The 13,282-nt window shown below is 43.1% G+C and overlaps 1 protein-coding gene across 1 annotated transcript in view; it reads left to right on the top strand.

Moving 5' to 3' along the window:
- Positions 1-882: 882 nt before the first annotated feature.
- The window catches only part of LOC135195070 (F-box-like/WD repeat-containing protein TBL1XR1), a 144,729-nt gene continuing 132,329 nt past the window's right edge, over positions 883-13,282 (top strand). Inside the window, exon 1 of the mRNA XM_064221445.1 lies at positions 883-994. The gene's annotated coding sequence lies outside the window, so the exon portion shown is untranslated. The remainder of the gene's footprint in view (positions 995-13,282) is intronic.

Genomic DNA, 13,282 nt, shown 5'->3' with positions numbered 1-13,282 from the left:
TATTATCGACTAAATAATTCCCCTTCGGTTTACATAAATTATATGAAAATATATTAATTCCGAGGTAGAGCGAATAGATATCAAAGGAATAATAATATATATATATATATATATATATATATATATATGTATATATATATATATATATATATATATATATATATATATATATATCTATATATATATATATATATGTATATATAGTGGAACTCCTCCCATACTGCCCCTCTAAATTTATTGTATTGGATTGGAATATAAAGTTAAGGTCAAAGGCCAAGCACTGCACCTCTGCATTTTTGGAAATTGTGTAGCTTCATTTTTGTAGAACTGTTCCTACTGGCTGTATTAGAATTTATTTCAACAATAGCTCTATTCCACTCCCGTGGACAAAAAATGTTAAAATTTTAGACCCTAGAAATATGAATTGTGATGAAGTTGCTGAGAGTTATGACGAACATTATCTAAATTATAACTTTTAGAAATAACGTACAATTACGTGTATCTCGCTATTGTATATGCCAAGCAAGTTAATTATTTCAGTTTGGCTAGTCTGCATGATCATATTGCACTTTGGCCCCAAGTTATAAATTTGTTAATTAATTTCACGCATCACCGTGATATAGGAGGTAATTACCATATTAGTTGAACATGAAGAGCAGCACAAAACTTGCACAGGAGAAAATCATAACCCAAATTCCATCAGAACCCGGAATCGTTCGTTTTGCTGGATCATGTGACACTGTTACCTAGTTACATTTCTTAATAATAGACATGGTTTTTAATTTTGAATAAAAATTATTTTATTGCATTTTATTATTTTTCACTTATTTAAAGGTAGAATTTTTTATGTTAAAATGTTTAATAAAGAATTTTTAGGAAATGCTATTAGACGCCATCATTGTTTTGGCTTCAGAGTTTATGAAGTCTCTTTATGGCACAGAAAGTAACAATGGTACTTATTTGACCGTATTCTTCTACATGTTAATAAGAAACTGTAAGTAGCGTATAAGCATATTTACATTTAAGTTTCTATGCTTCCGTTAAGTGGTAGCGGATACCTTATTTGATAACATACACCCTAGTAGGTAAAAAGTTGAGCGTTGATGTCATCGTACCGGGGATTTGTTTGTGAACACATTTAGGTATCCTACCTAGAAGGACTAGGTGCAATCTTTTATCATTAGCGTTTTTCTTTCTTTCTGGTTATCTATGGTTTGTTGGGGTAGACGAAATATTACTGTAAAGTATATCTATTGTCGGAAGTCATCCGAGTGTTAGGGACGATTACAGAGCTATTTAGCTACCTAGCCTAGTAATAGGATTAACCCCATCGGTATCGGTAGCCCAGTCGTGAAAGATTCGTAGGTAACCCCCACTTTTATGTTTTTGTTCCCGGTACACATAAGATCCCAATAATTCTACTACCTAATTAGGCCGTATGAGTTACCGCAAAATACCTAGGTAGGGTAAATAACCGTAGGGTCCAGAGTGGACCATGTACGATCAACGTGAACAATCCCAAAAAAGTACATTATAACGCGTCCTGACATCAGAGATGGGCATCAGTCGCGACTTCTTGTTGGTGAGAAACGGAGCTAAAGACCTCTACTCTCCTTTCGAAGTAAGTATTTTCTCCAAAGTTAGAAATTAAGGCCAAATGTTAAGATTTAAACAGAGGGTACTGAAAAGGGTGGCCACGGCCAGTGGAAAATCTCACCAAAACGCTTTAGAAATTTTACTTACAACTAAAAATGAAGATTGACGCATCTCTGTTCCTGTGCCTTCCTTTCTCTCTCTCTCTCTCTCTCTCTCTCTCTGTTGCCATTCGGTATGTGTTGACCCTCCAAACTGGGTATAAGACTATACACAAACGTTGAAATTGGGTGAAATTAGGCTATGTCTAGTAATGGAAGTATATATACTAATATTAAAGCAATTTTATCATTATTGCATTACTATGACAACTAGAATTCATGGAAACAGTTTATAATAATGAAACGGCGTATGTGTGAAGCCTCCACTAATGTGGCAACGATGATTTTGCCATTCTTAGCATGCAAACATTAAAGGTTACATTTATTTCTGGCATACGATTATTAAAGAAATTCAAAATAGTAATATAGACTGAAATCAATGAAGTGCTAGCAAAAACAAAAAAGCAAAAACAAAAACAAAACAAAAAATTATTTAATTTCAGTTACTGTAGTCGTTCCTCTGTGCACTTATCCGTACTCGTTCCTCTATGGTTTTCGGCAGCAGATGTACGAAAACGTTAGAACTATTTGATTGATGTCTTACTTTAGAAATATCTGTAATTTTTTTGGGGTTTAAGGGGAATTTGGTTGCAAAAAGGATAATATACATGAATTAAATTAAAATTTTTAAATAAAGTAAATTTAAAACTAAATAACGATAAAGTAAACATTTAGGGAATAGAACTTAGCAGTTTCATCGGCTGTCGTCATCTGCTGTTCGTAACTGTGTTTGTGGCGCGCGCGCTTAGAAACCAGGAACAGCAACGGGTTTAAAGTGCAATGTGGAGTGAACTGAGACCAAAATGTGTATAATAACAATCAAATAAGCACTGTGGAGTTTCAGTTGCGATGGCAGTAAGGATAAAAAACCACCGATTACAAGGTAAGAATGAATTCAGTTCAAACAGTAACCCCGGGAATAACAAGTTTCATACTTTCACTAATATAGGCAACAAAATGTTGTTTTATTGTGCTGATTACAACTGCAATCTTGAGTAAGATCAATAAACGTTACATATATACGCTAACATTGTTCAAATGAGTGCTGGGAAGGCTGGGGAAAGATGGTGGCCGTCACTGATCAGAACCTTCCATGCAAAACGTAGCCGCCATATTGGATTTCAAAACTGCCTTGAAAACATATTTTACAAAGAGCTCACATGCTTATTTTAGTTCGTATGGGGCTTTCTATATCACATTATGTTGACGAAACTTCAGTCTTTTAAATGGTATGCTTAGAGTTGCAATTGTATTCTTGTTTCACCAATTAAATATAGAGTGAATAAGACCCGTCCACCGTGATGAGGGTTGGCCTGCCGTGATGTTCTACCCTATATACATAAATATTAAAGCAATTTTATCATTATTGCATTACTATGACAACTAGAATTCATGGAAACAGTTTATAATAATGAATTGGCGTATGTGTGAAGCCTCCACTAATGTGGCAACGATGATTTTGCCATTCTTAGCATGCAAACATTAAAGGTTACATTTATTTCTGGCATACTGGTTATTAAAGAAATTCAAAATACTAATATAGATTGAAATCAATGAAAAGTGCTAGCAAAAACAAAAAAGCAAAAAAAAAAAAATATATAATCTACTTATCCGTAGTCTTTCTTCTATGGTTTTCGGCAGCCAGATGTACGAAAACGTAAGAAACATTGGATTGTATCTACTTTAAGAAATATCTGTAATTTTTTGGGGTAAATTAGTTGCAAAAAGGCATAATATACGTGAAGTAGATTATAATTTTTAAATAAAGTAAAATTGAACAAATAAATAACGAGTAAAGTAAACAATTTAGGGAATAAAACTTTGCAGTTTCGTCGTCTGCTGTTCATAACTGTGTTTGTGGCGCGCGTGCTTAGGAACCAGGAACAGCAACTTGTTTAAAGTACAATGTGGAGTGAATTGAGACCAAAATGTGTATAATAACAATTAAATAAGCACTGTGGAGTTTCAGTTGTGATGGCAGTAAGGATAAAAACCACCGATTACAAGGTAAAAATGAATTCAGTTCAAAGCATGACCCCGGGAATAAAAAGTTTCATACTTTCAGTAATATAGGCAATAAAATGTTGTTTTATTGTGCTGATTACAACTGCAATCTTGAGTAAGATCAATAAACGTTATATATATACGCTAACATTGTTCAAATGAGTGCTGGGAAGGCTGGGAAAGATGATTGTCGTCACTGATCAGATCCTGTACATCTACACGGTAGCCGCCATATTGGATTTCAAACTGCCTTGAAAACTATTTTTATTTTTATGAAAGAGCGTCACATGCTTATTTTAGTTTCGTATGGGGCTTTCATATATCACATTATGTTGACGAAACTTAATCTTTTGAATGGTATGTATGGAGTTGTAATTGTATTCTTGTTTCACCATTTAAATATCGAGTGAATAAGACCTGTCCACCGTGATAAGGGTTGGTAGTCGCTGGTGTTTCTCCATAGGCTAGGTTGCTTACTTATCGTTAGGCTAGTAGGGTGAACGCCCCAACGGCAACATGTTCTCTCGAAAAAGACCACCTTTTGGTTGATTTCTATAAGCATTCCGCGGCGGGATCGATCTAGACTATGGCAATTGACGATTTGTTTACCTATGTTATTTTACTTGTACAAGATTGAAAGTAGGGTAAACAATCACAGACGATAAATCGTCATCACGCTGGCTGGGTCTTATTCACTCTATATTTAATTGGTGAAATGACTGAAATAAGGAAACAATTACTTTAGGCATACCATTCAAAAGATTGAAGTTTTGTCAATATATGTGATATATGAAAGCCACATACAAACTAAAATAAGCGTGTGACGCTCTTCGTAAAATATGTTTTTTCATACAATCCACTTACCTGTCAGATATATACATAGCTAAGACTCCGTCGTCCCCGACAGAAATTCAAAATTTCGCGCCACTCGCTACAGGTAGGTCAGGTGATCTACCTGCCTGCCCTGGCGGCAGGACTAGGAACCATCCCCGTTTTCTATCATATTTTCTCTGTCGCCGGTGGTATCAACATTGTTGCTATTACCTCCTGACTTAGATTCATATTTCATCCTTTGATCATCGTTTCTCGGCTTTTTGGTGACGTATCTGGATCGTGTTTTGGCATTCGCTACTGTGGACTGTTTTTGGAATAACTCTTTTGGATTTTTCTCAGTATGTCTGATTTTGGATTTTTCTCAGTATGTCTGATTCAAATGTGAGTGTGAGAAGTGTGTGAATGTAGGCTGCAGGGTGAGGATACCGAAAGCTTCGGCTGATCCTCACACTGTATGCCGTAAATGTAGGGGGTTTCAGTGTTCTGCTAATTAATACTTGTAAGGAATGCGAGGGATTAAATGCAGAAGAGTGGAAGACTTTGACTTCTTATTTGAAGAAGTTAGAGAGGGATAGGGTTAGAAGTCTGAAAGGTGTGAGTCAAGGCCTATTGAGCCTTTCACGGATAATTCTAATCCAAATTTAGATTCTCCCTATGTATCTCATTCTCAGAGTGCTCTTTCGGATTCGCCTCGGAAATCACCAATCTGAAAGCTACAATTAGAGACATGAAGTCCAAGATGGCTGACTTCCAAGGTAAGGCTAGTGAAAGTGAGCATTACAGTGAAGTGAGTTCTCAGTGTGTGGAGAGGGGGCGTTTGATCGTCCCTGCGACGCTCCCAGGCCTAGACCTCTTCCAAGCTCCCATGCCCAGAGGAGAAGGAAAGTCGAAAGCTTAAGGAGGCGTGGGGAATCCCCAACGGTCAGACGTCCCTTCAGCTAGCTCTGCTTCGTGGCAGGCGGCTCAAGGGCGCTATAGAAAAGCGTCCTTCGTGAGTGTTTCTCGTCCTCTCCCTCGCCCTCACCTAAACGAGGGTGAAGGAGTCGAACTTGTCGAGACCGCTGAAGCGTCATATGAAAGAACCTGAATAGATTCGAGCCCAGAGCGCTTCTCAGATGACGCTCCCTCTTCTATTAAGAAAGCGAAGGTGGCGTCAGCGTCACCTGACGTACGCAGAAGTACCCTTTCCTTCTTCTCCCCCAGTGATGACGAAAGGCGTCATGCAGTGGACGTGGGAGAAGCGTCAAGGAGGATAATTATGGCAGTTCAAGAGCAACTGTCCTCTCTAGTGGAGTTTTAGCGCCTCGTCGGAAGGACGTGACGCTTCCAATTAAGAAGTCTCGTCCTCTCTCACCTGCTCAACGAGAAGCGTCATGCAGACGTGAAGCTGCTAAACGTCTTACAGAAGCTTCGAGTTCGAGAACGAGAACGGTGGCTTACGAAAGTTTCGTAACGCCAGAGAGACGTAAGACGTCTTTTAGACATGAAGCGTCATTGAAATCGGATCATAGACGTGACGCTCCGACCAATATTGTGACGCCAAGTAGGACGCCTTTGGTGAGAGCGGAGCGTCTTCCAGGCGCGAAGCGTCATCAAGACGTCAGCAGACAAGTATGCGAGAGACGTCAGCCAGGACGCTTGGCGAACGGGAACAAGCGTCATACAAGCGGGAAGCGTCTTCTAATTTTCAAGAGAAGCCTGAGCTTGTGGCGCCTTCCAAGACTATTAAAGCGGGAAAGAGGAAAGATATCATTCCCTTAGCCCCCTCCCCTCTCCTATTAGGAGTTTGTCTCCTCCAGAAGAGGAACGTTCGGAAAGGAGAGCGGAGACTCATGTAGATCCCGAGTTGGAAGAAAACTCGGATGATGAATATCAGGGAAGAGAAGGACTGTCTAACTATAAGGTTTTGACTACCTTGCTTCTTGAGGAGTATGGAGACGAGTTGACTCCTCCGCCGCTCCTCCTTCTCCGCGCTCTCTCTTTTCGAGTGCTAAGACGAAGAAGCCTTCGTCTTTTCTCAAAATGAAGCCCACCATTTCGATGAAGAGGGCTTTACATTCCTTAGACTCATGGATGAAGTCTAAGAAAGACTTAGTGAGAACAGTCTTCTGCATGCCTCCAGCAAGATTAGCTGGGAAAAGAGGCATTGGTATCAGACGGGAGAGAATATGGGTATTGCTCTCCCTTCTACATCGGAAGCAGATTTTTCGACCTTAGTTGACGCTTCACGTCGACAAGGTCTCAATTCGGCACGAATTACGTGGGGAATTTCTGAACTGGACCATCTCCTCAAGGGACTCTTTCATGTATTGGAAGTCTTCAACTTCTTAGATTGGTCCCTTGGGGTGATGTCCAAGAAAGCCATGATTCGGAAGGAATCGAACCTGAAAACCCTGTTATGCATATTGTCTTTGTATTGACAAAGCGGTACAGGATGGCTCTTTTGAAATCTCATCATTATTTGGAGCAGGTCTTCTAAAGAAGAGGACTGTATATGGGGCCTTCTTAACCAAGGCAGTCTCACACGCTCAGAGGGCAGCTCTACTGTATTCGCCTCTATCTGACTTTTGTTCCTTCTCAGTTAGTGAAGGATATTGCGCATTCTTTAACTGAGAAGGCGACTCAGGATCTTCTGACGCAGTCAGCAAGAAAGAAAGAAACTGTTTCGGCATCGGACAAGAAAGGACCTAGTACATCTGTTCAGCCCTTTCGAGGTGGTCCGACCTCCAGACCTCCCGCAAGAAGGAAGGCTCCGGAGAAGAGAGGTAGGTCTGCCTTTCGTCCCTTTAAAAAGGGAAAATGAAGATTCTCTCCTCCAAGCACCAGTAGGTGCCAGGCTCCTGGGATTTGTGGAAGCCTGGACACTGATAAACGCAGACGCGTCTTCATTGGCTATCATAAGGAAGGGATATCGTATCCCTTTCCTGAACACTCCTCCCCTAACGTCAATACCAAGGGAACTATCAGCCAAGTACAAGGATCCTGTGCTGAGGGATACTCTTCGATCGATGGTGGAACAAATGTGGGACAAGAGAGCGATAGAACTAGTACTGGATCAAAACTCCCCGGGGTTTTACAATCGCCTTTTTCTGGTGGCGAAAGCCTCGGGAGCTGGAGACCAGTACTGGACGTCAGCTCTCTGAACAAATTTGTTCAGAGGAGAAGTTCTCCATGGAGACTTCTGCTTCAGTCCTAGCGTCATTACGACAAGGAGATTTGGATGGTGTCTCTAGATCTCCAGGACGCCTACTTTCACGTCCCGATCCACCTTCATCGAAGAAGTACCTACCGTTTCATGACGGGGGGAAAGGATCTTTCAGTTCAGAGCCTGTGCTTCGGCCTGTCCACAGCTCCTCAGGTCTTCACAAGCCTGATGAAGAATGTGGCGAGGTTTCTTCACCTCAAAGGAGTAAATATCTCTCTGTATCTGGACGACTGGCTCATCAGGGCCAGATCAGAGAAGACAGTGCTTGGAGGACCTAAGTTAACGCTAGATTTGATCAAAGCGTTGGGATTGCTCGTGAACCTCGAGAAGTCTCAGCTGATCCCCAGACAGGACCTAGTCTATCTGGGGATTCGGATGGATTCTCGGGGTTTTCGAGTATTTCCTTCGCAAGAGAGAATCGCAAAGGTTTGCGGATAATCTCTCTCTTCTTAGGGAAGGAACATACGTCGGCGAGGGAATGGTTGAGCCTTCTAGGGACCCTTTCCTCGCTGGAACAGTTCTTCCCAACTAGGAAGACTGCATTTACGGTCCGCTTCAATTCTTCCTCAAGAAGTCTTGGAGCTGGAAAACCGGACAGCTTTCGGACGTTTTTCCCATTCCAGTGGAGATAAAATCGCACCTGGAGTGGTGGTTGCCCCCTCTGCAAGAGAACAAAGGGATCTCTCTAAAAAACACAGAACCCAGACCTAGTGTTGTACTCCGACGCATCGGAGAAAGGTTGGGGAGCGACATTAGGCTCAGAAGAGGTGTCAGGCACCTGGGAACCAGCACAGGTGACTTGGCACATAAAACTGCAAAGAGCTCTTCGCCGTGCATCTGGCTTTAAAGAGTCTAGAACCTCTGGTGTCGAACAAAGTAGTGCAAGTAAACGTGGACAACACCACCGCACTTGCCTACATTCGGAAACGGGGGGAGGGGACTCACTCCTCGTTCCTTTACGAACTGACGAGAGACCTATTGCTTTGGACGTCCCACAGGAACATCTCCCTGCTGACAAGGTTCGTACAGGGAGTAAAGAATGTGAGGGCGGACAGACTCAGCAGGAGGAACCAGGTCCTTCATACAGAGTGGACCCTACACGAGGAAGTGTGTCTCGATCTCTGGTCTCTGTGGGGGGACTCCTCATGTGGATCTCTTCGCAACATTCATTTCCAAAAGGCTGCCAGTCTTTTGCTCGGTCGTGGAAGATCCAAGAGCACTTATGGTAGACGCCTTCCTGCTAAATTGGTCTCGAGTAGACGTATATGCTTTTCCCCCATTCAAAATCCTGGGATTAGTAATGAAAAAGTTTGTGGCGTCAAAGGAGACGAGGATGACGTTAATAGCCCCCTTTGGACGGTTTTGCCAAGGGCCAGGATTGGTTCTCACGGAGGTTGGTTAGACGTGGATCTTAGGAACTTTCCAAGATCCCTACCAAAGAAGGACAGATCTTCTCAGACAACCACTTCAAGAGGTACCATCAAAACCTCCCCGCTCTCGCTCTGACTGCCTTTCGACTATCGAAAGACTTGTCAGAGCGAGAGGCTTTTTCTCGCGAAGTGGCAAGCGCGATCGCGAGAGCACGCAGAACCTCCATACGAAAGTATAACCAATCGAAGTGGGAGGTGTTTAGAAGGTGGTGTAGATCCAAGAAGTTGTCCTCCTCCACTACCTCTATAGCGGAAATTGCTGACTTCCTGCTATTCCTGAGAGAAAAATCTCATCTAGCCGTATCCACAATAAAAGGATACAGAAGTATGCTCTCGGCTGTATTCAGGAATAGAGGATTGGATCTGGCAGATAATAAGATCTCCACGATCTCATAAGGTCTTTTGAGACTTCAAAGTCGAAGGAACCAGTACCTCCGAACTAGGAACCTAGACGTAGTCCTCAAGTTTCTGTCATCGGAAAGATTCGAACCTCCTCATCTGGCATCGTTTAGAGACATCACCAGAAAATGCCTATTCCTATTATCTTTAGCTACGGCAAAGAGATTAGTGAATTACATGCTCTGCAGGATAAAGTCGGATTCAAGGGAGACTCAGCTATTTGCTCGTTTAAGACCCTGTTTTTAGCTAAAAACGAGAATCCCACGAATCCCTGGCCTAAGTCATTCGAAGTCAAAGGCATGTCCAGTCTCGTAGGCAGAGAAGCAGAGAGGTCTCTATGCCCTGTTAGAGCTCTGAAGTTCTACCTTCAGAGAAAGCATCAGATGGGAGGCTCTAGACAAGGTCTTTGGTGCGCGGTAAAAAGACCCCACAAGACTGATGTCCAAGAATGCGCTGGCATTCTTTGTGAGAAACGTCATTACAGACGCTCATAAGGTCTGTCCTGACGAACAGTTACAACTGTTGAGAGTTAAAGCTCATGAAGTGAGAGCTGTAGCGCGTCTCTCTCGTTTCATAAGAATATGTCTCTTAAAAACATCATAGATACGACATTTTGGAGATGCAACTCCAGTTTTTGCATCTCATTACTTGAAAGACGTTCGTGTGACATATGAGAAGTGTTTTTTCTCTAGGTCCTTTCGTATCGGCGGATACGATTCTGGGTACGGGAGCCGACACCAATCCTTAAATGTATATACTTTTCTTCTTTTTGGATATGGTCTGGAGTCTCTTCGAACAATGGAGGACTTGGTTTAGCACGGGCGGCCGTCTATGTTGTTCAGTAAGAGAATCTTGTCATATCCAATTAGATGAGTATAAATTTTTTTTGGAAAATTATGTATGTGTGCGTAGTGGTTTTGAGTTACGGTTGTTGTGACGAGTTCGGGGATAACTCGGAACAATCCTTAGTTCTAACATATGGTTAGGATCAGGTGGTCGGGATTGGTTGTGTGCTCCTTCATAAGGTGTATTGTCATATAAGTGGATCAGCACCCATTGACAAAGTCCTTTCAGGCTCTGCCGAGTAAGCGGAATAAGACCCCATCGGCAGACCCACAAGAACTCTTGGCCATAGATCATATATCTCGCTAAAGTTTCTTGAGGTGATGCAGACTACTGGGCAAACACCCACGAAGTCTACCACCTATCAGGTAGGAACCAAGGTTTTATTTATACCTACAACATATGTTGTTTACCTGTATTCCATCCTAGTAGCTGTCTCTTACCCTCCACCGAAGGGTGCCAATCAGCTATGTATATATCTGACAGGTAAGTTGATTGTATGAAAATGATATTTTCATACAATCAACTTACCTGTCAGATATATACATAGCTAAGACTCCGTCGTCCCCGACAGAAATTCAAATTTCGCGCCACTCGCTACAGGTAGGTCAGGTGATCTACCGGCCTGCCCTGGGCGGCAGGACTAGGAACCATCCCCGCGTTTTCTATCATATTTCTCTGTCGCCGGTGGTATATCAACATTGTGTTATTACCTCCTGACTTAGATTCATTTTTCAACATTTGATCAACGTTTTTCGGCTTTTTGGTGACGTATTTGGATCGTGTTTTGGCATTCGCTACTGTGGACTGTTTTTTGGAATAACTCTTTTGGATTTTTTCTCAGTATGTCTGATTCTAATGAGTGTGAGAAGGTGTGTGAATGTAGGCTGCAGGGTGAGGATCCGAAAGCTTCGGTTGATCCTCACACTGTATGCCGTAAATGTAGGGGGGTTCAGTGTTTCTGCTATTAACACTTGTAAGGAATGCGAGGGTTTGAATGCAGAAGAGTGAAGACTTTGACTTCTTATTTGAAGAAGTTAGAGAGGGATAGAGTTAGACGACTGAAAGGTGTGAATTCAAGGCCTATTGAGCCTTTCACGGATAATTCTAACCCTACTACTGTAGATTCTCCCTATAGATCTCATTCTCAGAGTGTCTTTTCGGATTCGGCATCGGAAATCGCCAATCTGAAAGCGACTATTCGAGACATGAAGTCCAAGATGGCTGACTCGAAAGGTAAGGCTAGTGATAGTGAACATTTTAGTGAAGTGAGTCCTATCAGTGTTGTGGAGGGGGCGTTTGATCGTCCCTGCGGCGCTCCCAGGCCTAGACCTCTTCCAAGCTCCCATGCCCAGAGGAGAAGGAAAGTCGAAAGCCTTAAGGAGGTCGTGGGGAATCCCCAACGGTCAGACGTCCCTTCAGCTAGCTCTGCTTCATGGCAGCCAGCTCAAGGGCGCTATAGGAAAAGCGTCCTTCGCGAGTGTTTCTCGTCGTCTCTCTCTCCCCTCACCTAAACGAGGGTGGAAGGAGTCGAACTTATCGAGACCGCTGAAGCGTCATATGAAGCAAGACATTGATTCTAGTCCAGAGCGCTTCTCGGATGACGCCCCGTCTGCTATTAAGAAGGCGAAGGTGGCGTCAGCGTCACCTGACGCTTATGAGGAAGTACCCCATCATGCTTCTTCCCCGAGTGATGACGAGAGGCGTCATGCACTAGACGTGGGAGAAGCGTCAAGAAAGATAATTATGGCGGTTCAGGAACAACTGTCATCTCTTGTGGGAGTTTTAGCGCCCCGTCGGAAGGACGTGACGCTTCCAATTAAGAAGTCTCGTACTCTCGCACCTGCTCGAAGAACGGGGGCTGACGAGAGTGCTGTAAGACAAGAGAAACGAAAGACGTCTTTTAGAAGTGAAGCGTCATTTCAAGCGGATCTTAGAGGTGACGCTCCGTCCAAGATTGTGACGCCGAGTAGGAAGCCCTTAGAGAGCGAAGCGTCTTCCAGACGCGAAGCGTCATCAAGACGTCAACAAGAGACGTCATACATGACGCTCGGAGAGCGGGAAGCGTCATACAAGACGTCTTCTAAAGCGCAAGAGAAGCCGCAGGTTGTGACGCCTTCCAAGTCGATCAAAACGGGAAAAAGGAAAGACTTTCATTCCCTTAGCCCCTCTCCTATCAGGAGTTTGTCTCCTCCAGAAGAGGAAAGTTTCTGAAAGGAGAACGGAAACTCAGAATTATCACGAGTTGGAGGAAAAACTCGGATGATGACGATCATGGAAGAGAGGGCTTGTCCAACTATAAGGTGGTTGACTACCCTGCTTCTGGAGGAATACGGAGACGAGTTGACTCCGGCTGCTCCTCCTTCTCCGCGCTCGCTCTTTTCGAGTGCGAAGGCGAAGAAGCCCTCGTCTGTCGAAGATGAAGCCCACCACTCTCGATGAAGCGGGCTTTACACGCCTTAGACTCCTGGATGAAGTCGAAGAAAGACTTAGTCAGGACAGTATTTTGCATGCCTCCAGCAAGGTTAGCTGGGAAAGAGGCATATGGTACAAGACGGGGTAGGATATGGGTATCGCTCTCCCTTCTACAACAGAGGCAGACTTTTCGACGTTAGTTGACGCTTCAAGGCGTCCAAGTCTTAATTCTGCTCGTATCACATGGAGTATTTCAGAACTGGATCATCTCCTCAAGGGACTTTTCCATGTATTGGAAGTCTTCAACTTCTTAGATTGGTCCCTTGGGGTGATGTGTCCAAGAAAGAAAGCTCACGATTCAACAGGGAATCGAACCTGAAGCCCTGTTATGCGTTTTG

This window comes from Macrobrachium nipponense, chromosome 15, assembly GCF_015104395.2.
Source record: "Macrobrachium nipponense isolate FS-2020 chromosome 15, ASM1510439v2, whole genome shotgun sequence".
NCBI classification, from domain to species: Eukaryota; Metazoa; Arthropoda; class Malacostraca; order Decapoda; family Palaemonidae; genus Macrobrachium; species Macrobrachium nipponense.
Note: the sequence above shows the minus strand (reverse complement) of the source record. Positions and strands in the feature narration are given on the sequence as shown.